Source organism: Oncorhynchus keta, unplaced genomic scaffold (genome assembly GCF_023373465.1).
Source record: "Oncorhynchus keta strain PuntledgeMale-10-30-2019 unplaced genomic scaffold, Oket_V2 Un_scaffold_984_pilon_pilon, whole genome shotgun sequence".
NCBI lineage: Eukaryota > Metazoa > Chordata > Actinopteri > Salmoniformes > Salmonidae > Oncorhynchus > Oncorhynchus keta.
This window is the reverse complement of record NW_026291019.1, coordinates 318,738-344,596: the sequence shown is the minus strand read 5'-3', so window position 1 is coordinate 344,596 and position 25,859 is coordinate 318,738. Positions and strand designations below refer to the sequence as shown.

The following is a 25,859-nucleotide window of genomic DNA, read 5'->3' as shown; positions in this document are numbered from 1 at the left end:
CACTTATACTGTATTGACACCAAACCAAATTGTAAAAACTGCAAAGGTAAACGTATTTAATGTATCTAAAATAGTGAATATAAAATGTGCAATAATGTCTGACAGGAATACAAAGTAAATAATTAGGAGAAACCTGGTCCAAGAGCTAGAAGTAATAAAAAGCTGTTCTCGCTATACACCAAGTCACTTGGCTCTGTCATAACCTCACATGGTCTCTCCTATCATTGCTATGCAGACGACACACAATTAATCTTCTCCTTTCCCCCTTCTGATGACCAGGTGGCGAATCGCATCTCTGCATGTCTGGCAGACATATCAGTGTGGATGACGGATCACCACCTCAAGCTGAACCTCGGCAAGACGGAGCTGCTCTTCCTCCCGGGGAAGGACTGCCCGTTCCATGATCTTGCCATCACGGTTGACAACTCCATTGTGTCCTCCTCCCAGAGCGCTAAGAACCTTGGCGTGATCCTGGACAACACCCTGTCGTTCTCAACTAACATCAAGGCGGTGGCCCGTTCCTGTAGGTTCATGCTCTACAACATCCGCAGAGTACGACCCTGCCTCACACAGGAAGCGGCGCAGGTCCTAATCCAGGCACTTGTCATCTCCCGTCTGGATTACTGCAACTCGCTGTTGGCTGGGCTCCCTGCCTGTGCCATTAAACCCCTACAACTCATCCAGAACGCCGCAGCCCGTCTGGTGTTCAACCTTCCCAAGTTCTCTCACGTCACCCCGCTCCTCCGCTCTCTCCACTGGCTTCCAGTTGAAGCTCGCATCCGCTACAAGACCATGGTGCTTGCCTACGGAGCTGTGAGGGGAACGGCACCTCAGTACCTCCAGGCTCTGATCAGGCCCTACACCCAAACAAGGGCACTGCGTTCATCCACCTCTGGCCTGCTCGCCTCCCTACCACTGAGGAAGTACAGTTCCCGCTCAGCCCAGTCAAAACTGTTCGCTGCTCTGGCTCCCCAATGGTGGAACACACTCCCTCATGACGCCAGGACAGCGGAGTCAATCACCACCTTCCGGAGACACCTGAAACCCCACCTCTTTAAGGAATACCTAGGATAGGATAAAGTAATCCTTCTCACCCCCCCTTTAAGATTTAGATGCGCTATTGTAAAGTGGCTGTTCCACTGGATGTCATAAGGTGAATGCACCAATTTGTAAGTCGCTCTGGATAAGAGCGTCTGCTAAATGACTTAAATGTAAATGTAAATGTAAATCAATTTTAGTCACTGAGAAATGTCGGCCTATTTTTGTTGTAAAATCTGGAAAAGGCAAATCCCATAGAAAAAGAGCAGAAACATAATATTAATCTACAGAGAGTAAACAGAGAAGCTTTATGTGTTACAGAGAATCTACAAATGGTCAAATCCCATAGAAAAAGAGCAGAAGTATAATCAATCTTATTTCTCATCAATATACACAATTATCATTACAAGGAAAGATAATTCAGCTCCAGCATTTACTCAGAAGTTAAAGTTTAGGAGGGGTTGGGTTAAATGCGGAAGACACATTTCAGTTGAATGCATTCAGTTGTACAATTGACTAGGTATCCCCCTTTCCCTTTCCTTAACTTTACAAGAAAATAAAAATAATGACATCATTTAAAAAAAAGTTAAAGCTCATTATCTGGAAACCCTTCTAGATATGATAGCAGTATGATAGGAGAATAGAGGTGTAAATCCTAGCTTTGGTTTGGTGCTGAAGCTCTTCAGTCCAGGTTCTGTAGTGGTTCTCTTCAGTCCAGGTTCTGTGGTGGTTCTCTTCAGTCCAGGTTCTGTGGTGGTTCTCTTCAGTCCAGGTTCTGTGGTGGATCTCTTCAGTTCAGGTTCTGTGGTGGATCTCTTCAGTCCAGGTTATGTGGTGGTTCTCTTCAGTCCAGGTTCTGTGGTGGTTCTCTTCAGTCCAGGTTCTGTGGTGGATCTCTTCAGTTCAGGTTCTGTGGTGGATCTCTTCAGTCCAGGTTATGTGGTGGTTCTCTACAGTTCTCATAATCTGAGGGCTCAGCATCTATCTGAAGGACTGTGTCACTAGAGGAGTCCCTCACATTCTGAAAGAAAACGCAATGGTCACATTACACACCACTATATAACATTTTTATGGATACAAACACACACACAAACACAAACACACACACACGTACTGCCAGGGTGTCATACTCTGGTGACCTGGTCTTCATGTTCAGAGCTGTGTACGTGTCCATGTTGGAGTCACTGTTAGGGTCAGGATGGACACTCTGTGCAGAGAGAAAGAGAGAGTTGTCATGGTAACAGTATGAGAGAGACTGTCATGACATAGTAAATTCATGTCACCAGGTGTGGAGGCATAGCTGATATCATCACCTGTGTGTCTGCTGTGACATCACTTCCTCCTGTGGATCTCCTGTAATGAGGGACAGAGTGAGCTCTACTCTCTACTGACCTCCAGTGGAAGTTGACATGTTACAAACAGTTTTGCACATTAATGAATGAATGAATGAATATATTAATGCATTCATAACAAATCAGGGTGCTAAGGTAAAACAAAATGTATGTCACCTGAACCACATGAAGCAAGGGAGAAAGAGGATGAGAACCAGAATAAACACTGTGATCCCTACAGCTGCAGTCAGAACTGAGGTTTGTTTCCCTATAATAAAATATGGATGATATGAGTAAATGGCATGATATAATGAACTAAAAACAAATATAATTTGGTCAAATTTGTCTCCTCCCCTTCATCCACACTGATTGAAGAGGATTTAACAAGTGACATCAAATAAAGGGGGATCAAAGACCTGGATTCACCTGGTCAGTCTGTCTATGTCATGGAAAGAGCAGGTGTTCTTAATGTTTTGTACACTCAATGTTTAATGATAAACCAAAGTTTAAAAAAGCCAAATTCAAAGTATTAACATTAGAATGAACCATGTAGTTTTGTTTTGAAGTATTGAAGATGTAACTTTACCTGTTACAATGATCATCTGAGCTGTAGAGATCTTAGAAGCTATTGTATTCTGGGCCTCACAGTAATATTCTCCTCTGTCCTCAGAGATGATGTTAGTGATGCTGTAACTCTGTCCTGATGCTTTTGGTGAGGTTACGTTCTTCTTGTACCAGGTGTATTTGTCCACAGGTGGGTTGGCATCACTGCTGCAGGTCAGAGTCACTGAACTGCCCTCCACTATTTCACCAGAGGGACTGACTGACACTGAGGTTTTCTTTGGGCCGTCTGGTGGACAATATGTAACACATTGTTCATACATAGAGCTTTACATGAGGAGCATCATGGAACTTGGATTTATGATTAAAATAAATTAAATATTCATATAAATATGTGGAAATTAGACATTAATGTAACAATACAGTGTTTGTGAAGTACTTGTAGTTACTACAGTAATGAGATGAGTACAATCATGGAACTTGGACAAAGATTGAAATAATAGATAGATTTCATATCTGTTCCACTGCATATCAACACTAACCAATGATTGGATAATTTTGACAGACTTTAAAAAGTGTTTTAGTCACACTCACACACTGCAGGAGAATTGATGCCTTTTACAGCACAGTAGAAGCTGTCTTCACTTTTAAAGTAGAATGTGTACGAGGGGGAGGGGTCCTTTTGTACAATCTTACTGTTCCTGTACCAGGTGTAGGTGGGGTTACCAGTCAGAGTACAGGTGGTGCTACAGGTCAGTGTAGTTGACCACCATGTAGTGGCCACCTTCACCTGCAGGTCTGGAGTAGATAACAAAATAAATAAAACCCATAATGACTTGTTGTCTAGTGGATGTTCTCAATCATCAATTCAGACATTCCTATTAAATGCATACTTTCATATTTATATTATTTAAATACAAATCAAGACACTTTTCCAGAACCAATTAAACACATCAACACTATATATAATATCACTGTACCTGTAACAGAGTCATTAAACAGATCACCAGTATATAGAATGTTACTGTACCTGTTACAAAGTGACTCCAGGATCACCAGTATATAGAATGTTAACTGTACCTGTAACAGACAGAGTGACTCCAGGATCACCAGTATATAGAATGTTACTGTACCTGTAACAGACAGAGTGACTCCAGGATCACCAGTATATAGAATGTTACTGTACCTGTAACAGACAGAGTGACTCCAGGATCACCAGTATATAGAATGTTACTGTACCTGTAACAGACAGAGTGACTCCAGGATCACCAGTATATAGAATGTAAACTGTACCTGTAACAGACAGAGTGACTCCAGGATCACCAGTATATAGAATGTTACTGTACCTGTAACAGACAGAGTGACTCCAGGATCACCAGTATATAGAATGTTACTGTACCTGTTACAAAGTGACTCCAGGATCACCAGTATATAGAATGTTACTGTACCTGTAACAGACAGAGTGACTCCAGGTTCGCCAGTATATAGAATGTTACTGTACCTGTAACAGACAGAGTGACTCCAGGTTCACCAGTATATAGAATGTAACTGTACCTGTTACAGACAGAGTGACTCCAGGATCGCCAGTATATAGAATGTTACTGTACCTGTAACAGACAGAGTGACTCCAGGATCACCAGTATATAGAATGTTACTGTACCTGTTACAGACAGAGTGACTCCAGGATCACCAGTATATAGAATGTTACTGTACCTGTAACAGACAGAGTGACTCCAGGTTCGCCAGTATATAGAATGTTACTGTACCTGTTACAGACAAAGTGACTCCAGGATCACCAGTATATAGAATGTAACTGTACCTGTAACAGACAGAGTGACTCCAGGATCACCAGTATATAGAATGTAACTGTACCTGTAACAGACAGAGTGACTCCAGGATCACCAGTATATAGAATGTTACTGTACCTGTAACAGACAGAGTGACTCCAGGATCACCAGTATATAGAATGTTACTGTACCTGTTACAAAGTGACTCCAGGATCACCAGTATATAGAATGTTACTGTACCTGTTACAGACAGAGTGACTCCAGGATCACCAGTATATAGAATGTAACTGTACCTGTAACAGACAGAGTGACTCCAGGATCACCAGTATATAGAATGTTACTGTACCTGTTACAGACAGAGTGACTCCAGGATCACCAGTATATAGAATGTTACTGTACCTGTAACAGACAGAGTGACTCCAGGATCACCAGTATATAGAATGTTACTGTACCTGTTACAGACAGAGTGACTCCAGGATCACCAGTATATAGAATGTAACTGTACCTGTAACAGACAGAGTGACTCCAGGATCACCAGTATATAGAATGTTACTGTACCTGTAACAGAGTGACTCCAGGATCACCAGTATATAGAATGTTACTGTACCTGTTACAAATGTGACTCCAGGATCACCAGTATATAGAATGTTACTGTACCTGTAACAGACAGAGTGACTCCAGGATCACCAGTATATAGAATGTAACTGTACCTGTAACAGACAGAGTGACTCCAGGATCACCAGTATATAGAATGTTACTGTACCTGTAACAGACAGAGTGACTCCAGGATCACCAGTATATATAATGTAACTGTACCTGTAACAGACAAAGTGACTCCAGGATCACCAGTATATTTCTCTCCAGTCTGAGATTCTGTTATAAATGTGAACTTGTACTCAGCTGAGTCACTCTCTCTCAGGTCTGTGATTTTCAGGGTGTGGCCATTCATCCTATCACTACGGTGAATACGTCACACGACCTTTGTTGTCTGGGTCGTCTCTCAGATTTACAATTTCAGTGAACCAGAAGGTTGTTGTGACTTCATGACCACTGGGATATGTGTAAGAGCAGAACAGATCCACTGATGACCCCTTCAAGGTACAGATACTCTGAGTGGTGTATGTAACACTCCAGCCATCCTGACCCAGTAGCACTGAAACACAGTTAGACAACACAATGGTATCAGAATGAGAACGGGGTCTTTTGGCTCACACTGACTGTAGGGTTTGTTCACATTTTGTTGCCATAGTTGTTGTTGCCATAGAGTTGAGTGTGAATAGAAACCACAGATAAGCATCACTCAGTGAGGTGTGAAAGATAACTATTTAAAGTGAAGTGGAGACGCCTAACAGAACACACCAGAATAACATTACGATTCTTAACCTTTTATAAGTGTTTGTAGATTATTAAACAGATCAACTTAAAGATAAGAATGAGACCCTACCTGTCACAGACCAGAGAAAGACCACCAACACACTTCCTGCTGTTCTCAAGGACATTGTTGCATCTCCCACCCTGCAGTCTTAGAAACATAAACAACAACTCACTCTATAGCTGGTGAATAACTCCACCTGATACATTGAAGTAGAAACTGTAAATGGGGTACAGGGCCTCATTACTAAAAATGAACCAGGCTCATATTGCGTTGTGTTGTATTGTGCTACAGACGTGGATCTTAATTTGATCACTCTTTTGTTGTCGATAATTTTCCTGCTTCCTGGAAATGCAAACTTGTAGTGTATTCAAGGTTTATAAAGGCTTCTAAATGTCAGGGATCCCTCCAGTACTGCTGCTCATTCTGTGCACCAGTTCTGGAAGTCTACGTCACTGGCTTTCTAGGCATCACTGAGTTGTCTAATTACGCACACCTGGTTCCCATTTCCTCTGATTAGCAATTATATAAATGTGCCCTTTGTTCACCATTGTCTTGGTCAGGTATTGTTTCCATGTCTGTTGGTCTTGTGAGTACCTGTGCATTGTTCCTTTGGCTTTCGTGCTACGTGTTATTACGTGTCTCGCCCCGTGTATTACGTGTCTCGCCCCGTGTATTACGTGTCTCGCCCCGTGTATTACCTGTCTCGCCCGTGTGTTACGTGTCTCACGTGTCTCGCCCCGTGTTATTACGTGTCTCGCCCCGTGTTATTACGTGTCTCGCCCCGTGTATTACGTGTCTCGCCCCGTGTATTACGTGTCTCGCCCCGTGTTATTACGTGTCTCGCCCGTGTATTACGTGTCTCGCGTGTCTCGCCTCGTGTTATTACGTGTCTCGCCCCGTGTTATTACGTGTCTCGCCCCGTGTTATTACATGTCTCGCCCCGTGTTATTACGTGTCTCGCCCCGTGTTATTACGTGTCTCGCCCCGTGTTATTACGTGTCTCGCCCCCCGTGTTATTACGTGTGTGTATTACGTGTCTCGCCCCGTGTTATTACGTGTCTCGCCCCGTGTTATACGTGTCTCGCCCCGTGTCTCGCCCCGTGTATTACGTGTCTCGCCCCGTGTTATTACGTGTCTCGCCCCGCCCCCCGTGTTATTACGTGTCTCGCCCCGTGTTATTACGTGTCTCGCCCTGTGTTATTACGTGTCTCGCCCCGTGTTATTACGTGTCTCGCCCCGTGTTATTACGTGTCTCGCCCCGTGTTATTACGTGTCTCGCCCCGCCCGTATTACGTGTCTCGCCCCGTGTATTACGTGTCTCGCCCCGTGTTATTACGTGTCTCGCCCGTGTTATTACGTGTCTCGCCCCGTGTTATTACATGTCTCGCCCCCGTGTATTACGTGTCTCGCCCCGTGTTATTACGTGTCTCGCCCCGTGTTATTACGTGTCTCTCCCCGTGTTATTACATGTCTCGCCCCGTGTTATTACGTGTCTCGCCCCGTGTTATTACGTGTCTCGCCCCGTGTTATTACGTGTCTCGCCCGTGTTATTACGTGTCTCGCCCCGTGTTATTACGTGTCTCGCCCCGCCCGTGTATTACGTGTCTCGCCCCGTGTTATTACGTGTCTCGCCCCGCCCGTGTTATTACGTGTCTCGCCCCGTGTATTACGTGTCTCGCCCCGTGTTATTACGTGTCTCGCCCCGTTTATTACGTGTCTCGCCCTGTGTTATTACGTGTCTCGCCCCGTGTTATTACGTGTCTCGCCCCGCCCCCCGTGTTATTACGTGTCTCGCCCCGTGTATTACGTGTCTCGCCCCGTGTATTACGTGTCTCGCCCGTGTTATTACGTGTCTGTCTCGCCCCGTGTTATTACATGTCTCGCCCCGTGGTATTACGTGTCTCGCCCGTGTTATTACGTGTCTCGCCCCGTGTTATTACGTGTCTCTCCCCGTGTTATTACGTGTCTCGCCCCGTGTTATTACATGTCTCGCCCCGTGTTATTACGTGTCTCTCCCCATGTTATTACGTGTCTCGCCCCGTGTTATTACGTGTCTCGCCCCGTGTTATTACATGTCTCGCCCCGTGTATTACGTGTCTCTCCCCGTGTTATTACGTGTCTCGCCTTATTACGCCCCCCCGTGTTATTACATGTCTCGCCCGTGTTATTACGTGTCTCGCCCCGTGTTTACGTTACGTGTCTCGCCCTGTGTTATTACGTGTCTCGCCCTGTGTTATTACATGTCTCGCCCCGTGTTATTACGTGTCTCGCCCCGTGTTATTACATGTCTAGCCCCGTGTTATTACATGTCTCGCCCCGTGTTATTACGTGTCTCGCCCCGTGTTATTACGTGTCTCGCCCCGTGTTATTACGTGTCTCGCCCCGTGTTATTACGTGTCTCGCCCCGTGTTATTACGTGTCTCGCCCCGTGTTATTACGTGTCTCGCCCCGTGTTATTACGTGTCTCGCCCCGTGTTATTACGTGTCTCGCCCCGTGTTATTACGTGTCTCGCCCCGTTTATTACGTGTCTCGCCCCGTGTATTACGTGTCTCGCCCCGTGTTATTACGTGTCTCGCCCCGTGTTATTACATGTCTCGCCCCGTGTTATTACATGTCTCGCCCCGTGTATTACGTGTCTCGCCCCGTGTTAAAACCTTGTGGGGACACAATTCAGTCCTGTTCACAATCCTATTTTCCTTTACCTTGACCCCAAAACCTACTAACCCTAGCTCCTAAACCTCATTCATTCATTCAACTTAACCCTAAACCCCTAGAACATGCATTTGATCTTGTGGGAACTAACAACATTTTTGTCCGTTTACTATTCTTGTGGGGACTTCTGGCTGATAATGCTCATACACGGATACCATCTGTAGGAGAGACCATGTGTAGGGAAGGCAAATAAGCCCATGGAGTCTGTATCAAAGTCTAGAGAGCTGGTTGTTATGGATGTAGAAAAGTTCAAACACATCCTATACAGTATAGATGTCAACTCTACTCCCTATCAGTCTGGTCCTGAAGGGCCCTCAGATAAATCAACTGTGTCACACGCAGACACACACAGGCCCACATGCACACACACACTGCAGTGCTACAATGTTTGTTTGCATGTCTTTTTTACCCTGGTTAATCATCTCATCCCTACGTAGATCAACACTCCTACACTGAGACACTTTATGAATACTGGCCCTGATGTAACAACCACAGCTCAAAACGTAACAACAAGTAAAATGATACATTACCCTCAATAATATGACTTGACTGAAAACAAATAACCAGAAACTATATTTCAAGATATTGTTAAGAGTACTTAGAGTGAAGTGAAAGGGAGAGGTATTGTACAGGAGTCAACATACTGGCAGTTAGTGTGAATTCTGTGGTTGACACATATTTAACTGTCCTTCCTTCCTCTTTAAGACATTAACATGGATGATGACCAGACCAGCATCTCAGAAAAAGGGATGTTCTTGTATTTCAATACAAATTGTGCAACAGACTGCATATCTACTTGCCTTCATTTTAATTAGTGGGACTACATTTTTTAAATTAGCTAAATGTTTCAAATTTTCTATGTGATATTTTGACTACACAGAGAACCATTTAAACAATGTGTCGACTACAGGGGGCTTGATGCGGTTGCTAGGTGATTTCTGACGTATCCAAAAGCCCTCTATACTATTTAGAATGTTTACAATTTCTTATGTGCTGTCTTGTCCTTCTGAGTTCTGTATATACAGGTCAAATTTCCAAGATGTCACTCAAGTAGAACCCATTCCATTTTAAACCCATGACCATCACTCCTCATCAGCTGTATCAACTTAATACTGAAGATTCCAGTGTTCTAGACTAGAGCTCCACCTACTGGTATCTCAACATTACTGCACCATCCTAATAATAATGTCCTCAATAATGTTGGGTTAATAACAACATAACAAACTGAAAATACATTAGATAAACTAGTAGAAAAACGAAACTGTTTACTTGACAAAGTTACAGTTAACTTCTTATGGATGGGGGGCAGTATTGAGTAGCTTGGATGAATAAGGTGCCCAGAGTAAACGGCCTGCTCCTCAGTCTCAGTTGCTAATATATGCATATTATTATTAGTATTGGATAGAAAACACTCTGAAGTTTCTAAAACGTTGAATGATGTCTGTGAGTATAACAGATCTCATATGGCAGGCAAAAACCTGAGGAGAAATCAAAAGCGGAAGTGAGAAATCTGAGGTTGGTATGTATTCAACACAGTTCCCATTGGAATCCCCTTGAGATATGAATGAAGTGAGAAATCTGAGGTTGGTATGTATTCAACACAGTTCCCATTGGAATCCCCTTGAGATATTAATGAAGTGAGAAATCTGAGGTTGGTATGTATTCAACACAGTTCCCATTGGAATCCCCTTGAGATATTAATGAAGTGAGAAATCTGAGGTTGGTATGTATTCAACACAGTTCCCATTGGAATCCCCTTGAGATATTAATGAAGTGAGAAATCTGAGGTTGGTATGTATTCAACACAGTTCCCATTGGAATCCCTTGAGATATTAATGAAGTGAGAAATCTGAGGTTGGTATGTATTCAACACAGTTCCCATTGGAATCCCCTTGAGATATTAATGAAGTGAGAAATCTGAGGTTGGTATGTATTCAACACAGTTCCCATTGGAATCCCCTTGAGATATTAATGAAGTGAGAAATCTGAGGTTGGTATGTATTCAACACAGTTCCCATTGGAATCCCCTTGAGATATTAATGAAGTGAGAAATCTGAGGTTGGTATGTATTCAACACAGTTCCCATTGGAATCCCCTTGAGATATTAATGAAGTGAGAAATCTGAGGTTGGTATGTATTCAACACAGTTCCCATTGGAATCCCCTTGAGATATTAATGAAGTGAGAAATCTGAGGTTGGTATGTATTCAACACAGTTCCCATTGGAATCCCCTTGAGATATTAATGAAGTGAGAAATCTGAGGTTGGTATGTATTCAACACAGTTCCCATTGGAATCCCCTTGAGATATTAATGAAGTGAGAAATCTGAGGTTGATGTATTCAACACAGTTCCCATTGGAATCCCCTTGAGATATTAATGAAGTGAGAAATCTGAGGTTGGTATGTATTCAACACAGTTCCCATTGGAATCCCCTTGAGATATTAATGAAGTGAGAAATCTGAGGTTGGTATGTATTCAACACAGTTCCCATTGGAATCCCCTTGAGATATTAATGAAGTGAGAAATCTGAGGTTGGTATGTATTCAACACAGTTCCCATTGGAATCCCCTTGAGATATGAATGAAGTGAGAAATCTGAGGTTGGTATGTATTCAACACAGTTCCCATTGGAATCCCCTTGAGATATTAATGAAGTGAGAAATCTGAGGTTGGTATGTATTCAACACAGTTCCCATTGGAATCCCCTTGAGATATTAATGAAGTGAGAAATCTGAGGTTGGTATGTATTCAACACAGTTCCCATTGGAATCCCCTTGAGATATTAATGAAGTGAGAAATCTGAGGTTGGTATGTATTCAACACAGTTCCCATTGGAATCCCCTTGAGATATTAATGAAGTTGCCCTTCCTAGGTCTTCCACTAGATGTCAAGCGTCTATAGAAATTTGAACGGGGCTTCTACTGTGTTGTGGGACTGAATGACAGCAGAATGAATCAGGTGTCGCTGACAGTCAGCCATTTCCTGGTCAAGTGCATTTCACATGATATAGAGACCTGCGTTCCATGACTCCTCAAGACACAAAGGATTACTCCGGTTGGAACTTTATTGAAGATTAATGATAAAAACATCCTAATGATTGATTCTGTACTTAGTTTGAAATGTTTCTTCGACCTGTAATATAACTTTTTGAAGTTTTTGTCCGACGTAACGCTGACCAGAGCGAGCGTATGGATATGTATACCAAACGCGCTAACAAAAGTAGCTAATTGGACATAAATAATGTACATTATCGAACAAATCAAGTATTTATTGTGGACCTGGGATTCCTGGGAGTGCATTCTGATGGAGATCGTCAAAGGTAAGGGAATATTTAGCATGTAATTTATGGTTTATGTTGACCACAACATGGCGGCTATTTTGACTTGATTGTTCTGAGCGCCGTCTCAGATTATTGCATGGTTTGCTTTTTCCATAAAGTTTTTTAAAAATCGGACACAGCGGTTGCATTAAGGACGGGGCGGCAGTTTCTATCTGACCAGTATTCTTCCGGTAAATCTCACAAACAGGAAGTGCATTCATTCCTTAATAATCCCACTGTGGGAATGCTTTTGTATTGAAAAACTACAATGAGGAGTCATGGGGTGGCAGGTAGCCTAGTGGTCAGAGTGTTGGACTAGTAAACAGAAGGTTGCAAGTTCAAACCCCCGAGCTGACAAGGTACACATCTGTCATTCTGCCCCTGAACAGGCAGTTAACCCACTGTTCCTAGGCTGTCATTGTAAATAAGAATTTGTTCTTAACTGACTTGCCTAGTTAAATAAAGGTAAAAATAAAAATTTAAAAAAGAACAGGTATATTTATTATTCCATGTGTATAACTTGTATTATCATCTACATTTATGATGCGTATTTCTGTTGAATCGATGTGGCTATGCAAAATCAATGGATTATTTGGGAACTAGTGAATGTAATGCGCCAATGTAAAATCAGATTTTTTTTATATATATTTTTTTTATATAAATATGAACTTTATCAAACAAAACATACATGTATTGTGTCCTACGAGTGTCATCTGATGAAGATCATCAAAGGTTAGTTATTCATTTAATCTCAATTTGTGCTTTTTGTGACTCCTCTCTTTGGCTGGGAAAATGGCTGTGTTTTTCTGTGGCTTGGTGGTGACCTAACATAATCTTTTGTGGTGCTTTCGCCGTAAAGACTATTTGAAATCGGACACTGTGGTGGGATTAACAACGAGACTACCTTTAAAACAGTATAGGATACATGTATGTTTGAGGAATTTTAATTTTGAGATTTCTGTTGTTTTGATTTTGGCGCCCTGCACTTTCACTGGCTTTGTCATATCATCCCGTTAACGGGATTGCATCCCAAATTTAGCAAACACACTGTTGTAGTAGAATTTGCCACTATCATATTCTGTTACACTGTTGGGCATTTTGTACAATAGAGAAGGATGGTGGGCAGAGACATAGGAGGAGAGGCTCATTGTAATGGCTGGAATAGAATTATGGGATATCGTTCCATTTATTCCATTCCAGCCTTTACAATGAGCCCGTCCTTCTATATTTTTCTGCCCACCAGCCTCCTCCGTTGTACAGTACCGGTAGTAGTAGAGGGATCAATACCATCATCACCATTGTGATTCTGTGTTGAATGTATAGGCTAATGTAGCCTGTTACCATAGGCCTGTTGTCCATGTATAGGTTTATGTAGCCTGTTGTCCATGTGTAGGTTTATGTAGCCTGTTATCAATATATAGTCTAATGGAGCCTGTTGTCCATATATGGTCTAATGTAGCCTGTTGTCCATATATACAGTTGAAGTCGGAAATTTACATACACCTTAGCCAAATACATTTAAACTCAGTTTTTAACAATTCCTTAATCCCAGTAAAATATCCTGTCTTATGTCAGTTAGGATCACCACTTTGATTTAAGAATGTGAAATGTCAGAATAATAGTTGAGAGAATGATTTATTTCAGCTTTCATTTATTTCATCACATTCCCAGTCGGTCTGAAGTTTACATACTAATTGAGTGTATTTGGTAGCAATGCCTTTAAATTGTTTAACTTGGGTAAAACCTTTTGGGTAGCCTTCCTCAAGCTTCCCACGATAAGTTGGGTGATTCTTGTCCGATTCCTCCTGACAGAGCTGGTGTAACTGAGTCAGGTTTGTAGTCCTCCTTGCTCGCACACGCTTTTTCAGTTCTGCCCACAAATTTTCTATAGGATTGACGTCAGGGCTTTGTGATGGCCACCTTGCCTTTGTTGTCCATAAGCCATTTTGCCACAACTTTGGAAGTATGCTTGGGGTCAATGTCCATTTGGAAGACCCATTTGCGATCAAGCTTTAACTTACTGACTGTCTTGATGTTGCTTCAATATATCCACATTTTCCTTCCTCATGATGCCATTTATATTGTGAAGTGCACTAGTCTCTCCTGCAGCAAAGCACCCCCAAAATATGATGCTGCCACCCCTGTGCTTCACGGTTTGAATGGTGTTCTTCAGCTTGCAAGCCTCCCCCTTTTCCTCCAAACATAACAATGGTCATTATGGCCAAATTGCTCCCAAGGATGAACCAGACTTGTGGAGGGCTCCAATTTGTTTTCTGAGGTCTTGGCTGATTTCTTTTGATTTTCCCATGATGTCAAGCAGAGGCACTGAGTTTCAAGGTAGGCCTTGAAATACATCCACAGATACACCTCTAATTGACTCAAATCATGTCAATTAGACTATCAGAAGCTTCTAAAGCCATGACATCATTTTCTGGAATTTTCCAAGCTGTTTAAAGGCACAGTCAACTTAGTGTATGTAAACTTCTGACCCACTGGAATTGTGATAGTTATTTATAAGTGAAATAATCTGTCTGTAAACAATTGTTGGAAAAGTTACTTGTGTCATGCACAAAGTAGATGTCCTAACCGACTTGCGAAACTACAGTTTGTTAACAAGAAATTTGTGGAGTGGTTGAAAAACAAGTTTTAATGACTCCAACTTAAGTGTATGTAAACTTCCGACTTCAACTGTACCTATGTGAGAGTGGATTCTCAGCCCTCACTAGCATGAAAACTGAATACAGGCACAGACTGTGTGTGGAAAATGATTTAAGACTGAGACTCTCTCCAATACAACCCAACGTTGCAGAGTTATGTGCATCCTTTCATGCACACCCATCTCATTAACCTGTGCTGAGTTACTCACAATGAACAAATAAGGTTTTACATGAAAGATGGCAACATAATGAGAAAAATTATTCACTAATATTATAGTATTTTTTGTGCCCTGGTCCTATAAGAGCTCTTTGTCACTTCCCACGAGCCGGGATGTGACAAAAACTCACACTCATTCTTATATAATAATATAATAATAATAATTCTTATGTTTAATAAATGTATCATATAGTGTGTGTGTGTGGCAGGCTTACAATGATGGCAAAAAAAAACTATATTTGAGAGTGCTAGACGGGGTACACAACTGGAGGTTGAATGTTTGACGGGGTACGGGACTATAAAAAGTTTGGGAACCACTGATCTGAACCAACAACACTTACTGGCAGTGCAGAGAAACAAGAAGTATCCTCCTGTAAGTGTGAATTCTAAACAGGGAGATAAGACATTAACATGCATAAACAGCATCTCAGAAGAGGGTTGCATTTCTTCATTTGAGGAGTGGGCCATACATTTTTTAAAGAGGAAAAATGTGACCCATTCCCATCACTCCTCATCAGCTGCATCAGTGTTAGTGAATGTTCCAGTTTTCTAGACTAGAGATCCTCCTACTGGCATCTCAACATTACTGCAGCCTCCAGTCTTCATATGATGTCCTCATTCATTTGGGAAGTAATAGGAATACAAAAATTGCTCTACCAGCGGAGCTACAGGGAACTATATTCTGTACAGTCTAATGTGTTTATACAGATTCCTGATACCCCAACCTCACTGTGTCTCATGTTAATACTACTCCTAAACACAACCCACCATCACTGTGTCTCATGTTAATACTACTCCTAAACACAACCCACCATCACTGTGTCTCATGTTGATACTACTCCTAAACACAACCCACCATCACTGTCTCATGTTAATACTACTCCTAAACACAACCCACCATCACTGTCTCATGTTAATACTACTCCTAAACACAACCCACCATCACTGTGTCTCATGTTAATACTACTCCTAAACACAACCCACCATCACTGTGTCTCATGTTAATACTACTCCTAAACACAACCCACCATCACTGTCTCATGTTAATACTACTCCTAAACACAACCCACCATCACTGTGTCTCATGTTAATACTACTCCTAAACACAACCCACCATCACTGTGTCTCATGTTAATACTACTCCTAAACACAACCCACCATCACTGTGTCTCATGTTAATACTACTCCTAAACACAACCCACCATCACTGTGTCTCATGTTAATACTACTCCTAAACACAACCCACCATCACTGTGTCTCATGTTAATACTACTCCTAAACACAACCCACCATCACTGTCTCATGTTAATACTACTCCTAAACACAACCCACCATCACTGTCTCATGTTAATACTACTCCTAAACACAACCCACCATCACTGTGTCTCATGTTAATACTACTCCTAAACACAACCCACCATCACTGTGTCTCATGTTAATACTACTCCTAAACACAACCCACCATCACTGTCTCATGTTAATACTACTCCTAAACACAACCCACCATCACTGTGTCTCATGTTAATACTACTCCTAAACACAACCCACCATCACTGTGTCTCATGTTGATACTACTCCTAAACACAACCCACCATCACTGTGTCTCATGTTAATACTACTCCTAAACACAACCCACCATCACTGTGTCTCATGTTAATACTACTCCTAAACACAACCCACCATCACTGTGTCTCATGTTGATACTACTCCTAAACACAACCCACCATCACTGTGTCTCATGTTAATACTACTCCTAAACACAACCCACCATCACTGTGTCTCATGTTAACTACTACTCCCTAAACACAACCCACCATCACTGTGTCTCATGTTGATACTACTCCTAAACACAACCCACCATCACTGTGTCTCATGTTAATACTACTCCTAAACACAACCCACCATCACTGTCTCATGTTAATACTACTCCTAAACACAACCCACCATCACTGTGTCTCATGTTGATACTACTCCTAAACACAACCCACCATCACTGTCTCATGTTGATACTACTCCTAAACACAACCCCAACACAATCCTTCGGCAGAAATGCATTTTGGTATTACTGGCATACTGTACTCTACTGATCATATTTTAAACACACAATATAATAATCTGGACTTAACTAAACACATGTACTATTATGTCTATTGTATTATTGACTACGCTTGTTTACTCCATGTGTAACTCTGTGTCTTGTTTACTCCATGTGTAACTCTGTGTCTTGTTTACTCCATGTGTAACTCTGTGTCTTGTTTACTCCATGTGTAACTCTGTGTCTTGTTGACTCCATGTGTAACTCTGTGTCTTGTTTACTCCATGTGTAACTCTGTGTCTTGTTGACTCCATGTGTAACTCTGTGTCTTGTTTACTCCATGTGTAACTCTGTGTCTTGTTTACTCCATGTGTCTTGTTTACTCTGTGTAACTTGTTTACTCCATGTGTAACTCTGTGTCTTGTTGACTCCATGTGTAACTCTGTGTCTTGTTTACTCCATGTGTAACTCTGTGTCTTGTTTACTCCATGTGTAACTCTGTGTCTTGTTTACTCCATGTGTAACTCTGTGTCTTGTTTACTCCATGTGTAACTCTGTGTCTTGTTTACTCCATGTGTAACTCTGTGTCTTGTTTACTCCATGTGTAACTCTGTGTCTTGTTTACTCCATGTGTAACTCTGTGTCTTGTTTACTCCATGTGTAACTCTGTGTCTTGTTTACTCCATGTGTAACTCTGTGTCTTGTTTACTCCATGTGTAACTCTGTGTCTTGTTTACTCCATGTGTAACTCTGTGTCTTGTTTACTCCATGTGTAACTCTGTGTCTTGTTTACTCCATGTGTAACTCTGTGTCTTGTTTACTCCATGTGTAACTCTGTGTCTTGTTTACTCCATGTGTAACTCTGTGTCTTGTTTACTCCATGTGTAACTCTGTGTCTTGTTTACTCCATGTGTAACTCTGTGTCTTGTTTACTCCATGTGTAACTCTGTGTCTTGTTTTTACTCCATGTGTAACTCTGTGTCTTGTTTACTCCATGTGTAACTCTGTGTCTTGTTTACTCCATGTGTAACTCTGTGTCTTGTTTACTCCATGTGTAACTCTGTGTCTTGTTTACTCCATGTGTAACTCTGTGTCTTGTTTACTCCATGTGTAACTCTGTGTCTTGTTTACTCCATGTGTAACTCTGTGTCTTGTTTACTCCATGTGTAACTCTGTGTCTTGTTTACTCCATGTGTAACTCTGTGTCTTGTTGACTCCATGTGTAACTCTGTGTCTTGTTTACTCCATGTGTAACTCTGTGTCTTGTTTACTCCATGTGTAACTCTGTGTCTTGTTTACTCTGTGTCTGTGTCTTGTTTACTCCATGTGTAACTCTGTGTCTTGTTTACTCCATGTGTAACTCTGTGTCTTGTTTACTCCATGTGTAACTCTGTGTCTTGTTTACTCCATGTGTAACTCTGTGTCTTGTTTACTCCATGTGTAACTCTGTGTCTTGTTTACTCCATGTGTAACTCTGTGTCTTGTTTACTCCATGTGTAACTCTGTGTCTTGTTTACTCCATGTGTAACTCTGTGTCTTGTTTACTCCATGTGTAACTCTGTGTCTTGTTTACTCCATGTGTAACTCTGTGTCTTGTTTACTCCATGTGTAACTCTGTGTCTTGTTTACTCCATGTGTAACTCTGTGTCTTGTTTACTCCATGTGTAACTCTGTGTCTTGTTTACTCCATGTGTAACTCTGTGTCTTGTTTACTCCATGTGTAACTCTGTGTCTTGTTTACTCCATGTGTAACTCTGTGTCTTGTTTACTCCATGTGTAACTCTGTGTCTTGTTTACTCCATGTGTAACTCTGTGTCTTGTTTACTCCATGTGTAACTCTGTGTCTTGTTTACTCCATGTGTAACTCTGTGTCTTGTTTACTCCATGTGTAACTCTGTGTCTTGTTTACTCCATGTGTAACTCTGTGTCTTGTTTACTCCATGTGTAACTCTGTGTCTTGTTTACTCCATGTGTAACTCTGTGTCTTGTTTACTCCATGTGTAACTCTGTGTCTTGTTTACTCCATGTGTAACTCTGTGTCTTGTTTACTCCATGTGTAACTCTGTGTCTTGTTTACTCCATGTGTAACTCTGTGTCTTGTTAACTCTGTGTCTTGTTTACTCCATGTGTAACTCTGTGTCTTGTTTACTCCATGTGTAACTCTGTGTCTTGTTTACTCCATGTGTAACTCTGTGTCTTGTTTACTCCATGTGTAACTCTGTGTCTTGTTTACTCCATGTGTAACTCTGTGTCTTGTTGACTCCATGTGTAACTCTGTGTCTTGTTTACTCCATGTGTAACTCTGTGTCTTGTTTACTCCATGTGTAACTCTGTGTCTTGTTTACTCCATGTGTAACTCTGTGTCTTGTTTACTCCATGTGTAACTCTGTGTCTTGTTTACTCCATGTGTAACTCTGTGTCTTGTTTACTCCATGTGTAACTCTGTGTCTTGTTTACTCCATGTGTAACTCTGTGTCTTGTTTACTCCATGTGTAACTCTGTGTCTTGTTTACTCCATGTGTAACTCTGTGTCTTGTTTACTCCATGTGTAACTCTGTGTCTTGTTTACTCCATGTGTAACTCTGTGTCTTGTTTACTCCATGTGTAACTCTGTGTCTTGTTTACTCCATGTGTAACTCTGTGTCTTGTTTACTCCATGTGTAACTCTGTGTCTTGTTTACTCCATGTGTAACTCTGTGTCTTGTTTACTCCATGTGTAACTCTGTGTCTTGTTGACTCCTTGTTGACTGTGTAACTCTGTGTCTTGTTTACTCCATGTGTAACTCTGTGTCTTGTTGACTCCATGTGTAACTCTGTGTCTTGTTTACTCCATGTGTAACTCTGTGTCTTGTTTACTCCATGTGTAACTCTGTGTCTTGTTTACTCCATGTGTAACTCTGTGTCTTGTTTACTCCATGTGTAACTCTGTGTCTTGTTTACTCCATGTGTAACTCTGTGTCTTGTTTACTCCATGTGTAACTCTGTGTCTTGTTTACTCCATGTGTAACTCTGTGTCTTGTTTACTCCATGTGTAACTCTGTGTCTTGTTTACTCCATGTGTAACTCTGTGTCTTGTTTACTCCATGTGTAACTCTGTGTCTTGTTTACTCCATGTGTAACTCTGTGTCTTGTTTACTCCATGTGTAACTCTGTGTCTTGTTTACTCCATGTGTAACTCTGTGTCTTGTTTACTCCATGTGTAACTCTGTGTCTTGTTTACTCCATGTGTAACTCTGTGTCTTGTTTACTCCATGTGTAACTCTGTGTCTTGTTTACTCCATGTGTAACTCTGTGTCTTGTTTACTCCATGTGTAACTCTGTGTCTTGTTTACTCCATGTGTAACTCTGTGTCTTGTTTACTCCATGTGTAACTCTGTGTCTTGTTTACTCCATGTGTAACTCTGTGTCTTGTTTACTCCATGTGTAACTCTGTGTCTTGTTTACTCCATGTGTAACTCTGTGTCTTGTTTACTCCATGTGTAACTCTGTGTCTTGTTTACTCCATGTGTAACTCTGTGTCTTGTTTACTCCATGTGTAACTCTGTGTCTTGTTTACTCCATGTGTAACTCTGTGTCTTGTTTACTCCATGTGTAACTCTGTGTCTTGTTTACTCCATTGTAACTCTGTGTCTTGTTTATGTGTAACTCTGTGTCTTGTTTACTCCATGTGTAACTCTGTGTCTTGTTTACTCCATGTGTAACTCTGTGTCTTGTTTACTCCATGTGTAACTCTGTGTCTTGTTTACTCCATGTGTAACTCTGTGTCTTGTTTACTCCATGTGTAACTCTGTGTCTTGTTTACTCCATGTGTAACTCTGTGTCTTGTTTACTCCATGTGTAACTCTGTGTCTTGTTTACTCCATGTGTAACTCTGTGTCTTGTTTACTCCATGTGTAACTCTGTGTCTTGTTTACTCCATGTGTAACTCTGTGTCTTGTTTACTCCATGTGTAACTCTGTGTCTTGTTTACTCCATGTGTAACTCTGTGTCTTGTTTACTCCATGTGTAACTCTGTGTCTTGTTTACTCCATGTGTAACTCTGTGTCTTGTTTACTCCATGTGTAACTCTGTGTCTTGTTTACTCCATGTGTAACTCTGTGTCTTGTTTACTCCATGTGTAACTCTGTGTCTTGTTTACTCCATGTGTAACTCTGTGTCTTGTTTACTCCATGTGTAACTCTGTGTCTTGTTTACTCCATGTGTAACTCTGTGTCTTGTTTACTCCATGTGTAACTCTGTGTCTTGTTGTTTACTCCATGTACTCCTCCATGTGTAACTCTGTGTCTTGTTTATGTGTAACTCTGTGTCTTGTTTACTCCATGTGTAACTCTGTGTCTTGTTTACTCCATGTGTAACTCTGTGTCTTGTTTACTCCATGTGTAACTCTGTGTCTTGTTTACTCCATGTGTAACTCTGTGTCTTGTTTACTCCATGTGTAACTCTGTGTCTTGTTTACTCCATGTGTAACTCTGTGTCTTGTTTACTCCATGTGTCTTGTTTACTCCATGTGTAACTCTGTGTCTTGTTTACTCCATGTGTAACTCTGTGTCTTGTTGACTCCATGTGTAACTCTGTGTCTTGTTTACTCCATGTGTAACTCTGTGTCTTGTTTACTCCATGTGTAACTCTGTGTTTACTTGTTCTGTGTCTTGTTTACTCCATGTGTAACTCTGTGTCTTGTTTACTCCATGTGTAACTCTGTGTCTTGTTTACTCCATGTGTAACTCTGTGTCTTGTTTACTCCATGTGTAACTCTGTGTCTTGTTTACTCCATGTGTAACTCTGTGTCTTGTTTACTCCATGTGTAACTCTGTGTCTTGTTTACTCCATGTGTAACTCTGTGTCTTGTTTACTCCATGTGTAACTCTGTGTCTTGTTTACTCCATGTGTAACTCTGTGTCTTGTTTACTCCATGTGTAACTCTGTGTCTTGTTTACTCCATGTGTAACTCTGTGTCTTGTTTACTCCATGTGTAACTCTGTGTCTTGTTTACTCCATGTGTAACTCTGTGTCTTGTTTACTCCATGTGTAACTCTGTGTCTTGTTTACTCCATGTGTAACTCTGTGTCTTGTTGACTCCATGTGTAACTCTGTGTCTTGTTTACTCCATGTGTAACTCTGTGTCTTGTTTACTCCATGTGTAACTCTGTGTCTTGTTTACTCCATGTGTAACTCTGTGTCTTGTTTACTCCATGTGTAACTCTGTGTCTTGTTTACTCCATGTGTAACTCTGTGTCTTGTTTACTCCATGTGTAACTCTGTGTCTTGTTTACTCCATGTGTAACTCTGTGTCTTGTTTACTCCATGTGTAACTCTGTGTCTTGTTTACTCCATGTGTAACTCTGTGTCTTGTTTACTCCATGTGTAACTCTGTGTCTTGTTTACTCCATGTGTAACTCTGTGTCTTGTTTACTCCATGTGTAACTCTGTGTCTTGTTTACTCCATGTGTAACTCTGTGTCTTGTTTACTCCATGTGTAACTCTGTGTCTTGTTTACTCCATGTGTAACTCTGTGTCTTGTTTACTCCATGTGTAACTCTGTGTCTTGTTTACTCCATGTGTAACTCTGTGTCTTGTTTACTCCATGTGTAACTCTGTGTCTTGTTTACTCCATGTGTAACTCTGTGTCTTGTTTACTCCATGTGTAACTCTGTGTCTTGTTTACTCCATGTGTAACTCTGTGTCTTGTTTACTCCATGTGTAACTCTGTGTCTTGTTTACTCCATGTGTAACTCTGTGTCTTGTTTACTCCATGTGTAACTCTGTGTCTTGTTTACTCCATGTGTAACTCTGTGTCTTGTTTACTCCATGTGTAACTCTGTGTCTTGTTTACTCCATGTGTAACTCTGTGTCTTGTTTACTCCATGTGTAACTCTGTGTCTTGTTTACTCCATGTGTAACTCTGTGTCTTGTTTACTCCATGTGTAACTCTGTGTCTTGTTTACTCCATGTGTAACTCTGTGTCTTGTTTACTCCATGTGTAACTCTGTGTCTTGTTTACTCCATGTGTAACTCTGTGTCTTGTTTACTCCATGTGTAACTCTGTGTCTTGTTTACTCCATGTGTAACTCTGTGTCTTGTTTACTCCATGTGTAACTCTGTGTCTTGTTTACTCCATGTGTAACTCTGTGTCTTGTTTACTCCATGTGTAACTCTGTGTCTTGTTTACTCCATGTGTAACTCTGTGTCTTGTTTACTCCATGTGTAACTCTGTGTCTTGTTTACTCCATGTGTAACTCTGTGTCTTGTTTACTCCATGTGTAACTCTGTGTCTTGTTTACTCCATGTGTAACTCTGTGTCTTGTTTACTCTTGTTAACTCTGTGTCTTGTTTACTCCATGTGTAACTCTGTGTCTTGTTTACTCCATGTGTAACTCTGTGTCTTGTTTTGTTTACTCCATGTGTAACTCTGTGTCTTGTTTACTCCATGTGTAACTCTGTGTCTTGTTTACTCCATGTGTAACTCTGTGTCTTGTTTACTCCATGTGTAACTCTGTGTCTTGTTTACTCCATGTGTAACTCTGTGTCTTGTTTACTCCATGTGTAACTCTGTGTCTTGTTTACTCCATGTGTAACTCTGTGTCTTGTTTACTCCATGTGTAACTCTGTGTCTTGTTTACTCCATGTGTAACTCTGTGTCTTGTTTACTCCATGTGTAACTCTGTGTCTTGTTTACTCCATGTGTAACTCTGTGTCTTGTTTACTCCATGTGTAACTCTGTGTCTTGTTTACTCCATGTGTAACTCTGTGTCTTGTTTACTCCATGTGTAACTCTGTGTCTTGTTTACTCCATGTGTAACTCTGTGTCTTGTTTACTCCATGTGTAACTCTGTGTCTTGTTTACTCCATGTGTAACTCTGTGTCTTGTTTACTCCATGTGTAACTCTGTGTCTTGTTTACTCCATGTGTAACTCTGTGTCTTGTTTACTCCATGTGTAACTCTGTGTCTTGTTTACTCCATGTGTAACTCTGTGTCTTGTTTACTCCATGTGTAACTCTGTGTCTTGTTTACTCCATGTGTAACTCTGTGTCTTGTTTACTCCATGTGTAACTCTGTGTCTTGTTTACTCCATGTGTAACTCTGTGTCTTGTTTACTCCATGTGTAACTCTGTGTCTTGTTTACTCCATGTGTAACTCTGTGTCTTGTTTACTCCATGTGTAACTCTGTGTCTTGTTGACTCCATGTGTAACTCTGTGTCTTGTTTACTCCATGTGTAACTCTGTGTCTTGTTTACTCCATGTGTAACTCTGTGTCTTGTTTACTCCATGTGTAACTCTGTGTCTTGTTTACTCCATGTGTAACCATGTGTAACTCTGTGTCTTGTTTACTCCATGTGTAACTCTGTGTCTTGTTTACTCCATGTGTAACTCTGTGTCTTGTTTACTCCATGTGTAACTCTGTGTCTTGTTTACTCCATGTGTAACTCTGTGTCTTGTTTACTCCATGTGTAACTCTGTGTCTTGTTTACTCCATGTGTAACTCTGTGTCTTGTTTACTCCATGTGTAACTCTGTGTCTTGTTTACTCCATGTGTAACTCTGTGTCTTGTTTACTCCATGTGTAACTCTGTGTCTTGTTTACTCCATGTTTACTCCATGTAACTCTGTGTCTTGTTTACTCCATGTGTAACTCTGTGTCTTGTTTACTCCATGTGTAACTCTGTGTCTTGTTTACTCCATGTGTAACTCTGTGTCTTGTTTACTCCATGTGTAACTCTGTGTCTTGTTTACTCCATGTGTAACTCTGTGTCTTGTTTACTCCATGTGTAACTCTGTGTCTTGTTTACTCCATGTGTAACTCTGTGTCTTGTTTACTCCATGTGTAACTCTGTGTCTTGTTTACTCCATGTGTAACTCTGTGTCTTGTTTACTCCATGTGTAACTCTGTGTCTTGTTGACTCCATGTGTAACTCTGTGTCTTGTTTACTCCATGTGTAACTCTGTGTCTTGTTTACTCCATGTGTAACTCTGTGTCTTGTTTACTCCATGTGTAACTCTGTGTCTTGTTTACTCCATGTGTAACTCTGTGTCTTGTTTACTCCATGTGTAACTCTGTGTCTTGTTTACTCCATGTGTAACTCTGTGTCTTGTTTACTCCATGTGTAACTCTGTGTCTTGTTTACTCCATGTGTAACTCTGTGTCTTGTTTACTCCATGTGTAACTCTGTGTCTTGTTTACTCCATGTGTAACTCTGTGTCTTGTTTACTCCATGTGTAACTCTGTGTCTTGTTTACTCCATGTGTAACTCTGTGTCTTGTTTACTCCATGTGTAACTCTGTGTCTTGTTTACTCCATGTGTAACTCTGTGTCTTGTTTACTCCATGTGTAACTCTGTGTCTTGTTTACTCCATGTGTAACTCTGTGTCTTGTTTACTCCATGTGTAACTCTGTTGTTGTTTGTGTCGCACTGCTTTGCTTTATCTTGGCCAGGTTGCAGTTGTAAATGAGAACTTGTTCTCAACTTGCTACCTGGTTAAATGAAGGTGAAATAAAATAATACAAATAAAATCATCAATAAAACAATACATCATATAATACATTATTACATCATTCATCTAATATTTCACATTTGCATTATAGAATCCACAATACCACAATACCATAACATTACTTGCTTGTGTGTGTGTGTGTGTGTGTGTGTGTGTGTGTGTGTGTGTGTGTGTGTGTGTGTGTGTGTGTGTGTGTGTGTGTGTGTGTGTGTGTGTGTGTGTGTGTGTGTGTGTGTGTGTGTGTGTCATTAACAGCAAACACAATACCCGTGATCTTATAGTAAACACATTGGAAGGAGTCCCATGAAATTACATAGTAGACTTTGTTTTAGGGAT

General features: G+C 41.1%; 4 long non-coding RNA genes across 6 annotated transcripts in view; 1 reads left to right on the top strand and 3 right to left on the bottom strand.

The window, feature by feature from the left end:
* Positions 1–16,335, bottom strand: part of LOC127929719 (uncharacterized) — a 114,687-nt gene extending 98,352 nt beyond the window's left edge. For both annotated transcript variants that reach the window (XR_008135866.1, XR_008135867.1), the window contains exon 1: positions 15,851–16,335. This is a non-coding gene — a long non-coding RNA (uncharacterized LOC127929719). The remainder of the gene's footprint in view (positions 1–15,850) is intronic.
* Positions 1,100–25,859, top strand: part of LOC127929724 (uncharacterized) — a 54,404-nt gene continuing 29,644 nt past the window's right edge. The window contains exons 1-2 of the long non-coding RNA XR_008135883.1: positions 1,100–1,810; positions 1,865–1,918. This is a non-coding gene — a long non-coding RNA (uncharacterized LOC127929724). The remainder of the gene's footprint in view (positions 1,811–1,864; positions 1,919–25,859) is intronic.
* Positions 4,020–5,580, bottom strand: LOC127929722 (uncharacterized). Of its 2 annotated transcripts, none has more exons than XR_008135876.1 (3): positions 5,375–5,580; positions 4,485–4,908; positions 4,020–4,169 (listed from the first exon to the last, which is right to left on the bottom strand). It is a non-coding gene; the product is annotated as an uncharacterized LOC127929722 (long non-coding RNA). The 2 variants fall into 2 exon arrangements; XR_008135875.1 differs by lacking the exon at positions 4,020–4,169 and adding an exon at positions 4,254–4,329.
* On the bottom strand, positions 4,962–5,323 carry LOC127929726 (uncharacterized). Its single transcript, XR_008135885.1, has 3 exons — positions 5,223–5,323; positions 5,064–5,169; positions 4,962–5,010 (listed from the first exon to the last, which is right to left on the bottom strand). It is a non-coding gene; the product is annotated as an uncharacterized LOC127929726 (long non-coding RNA).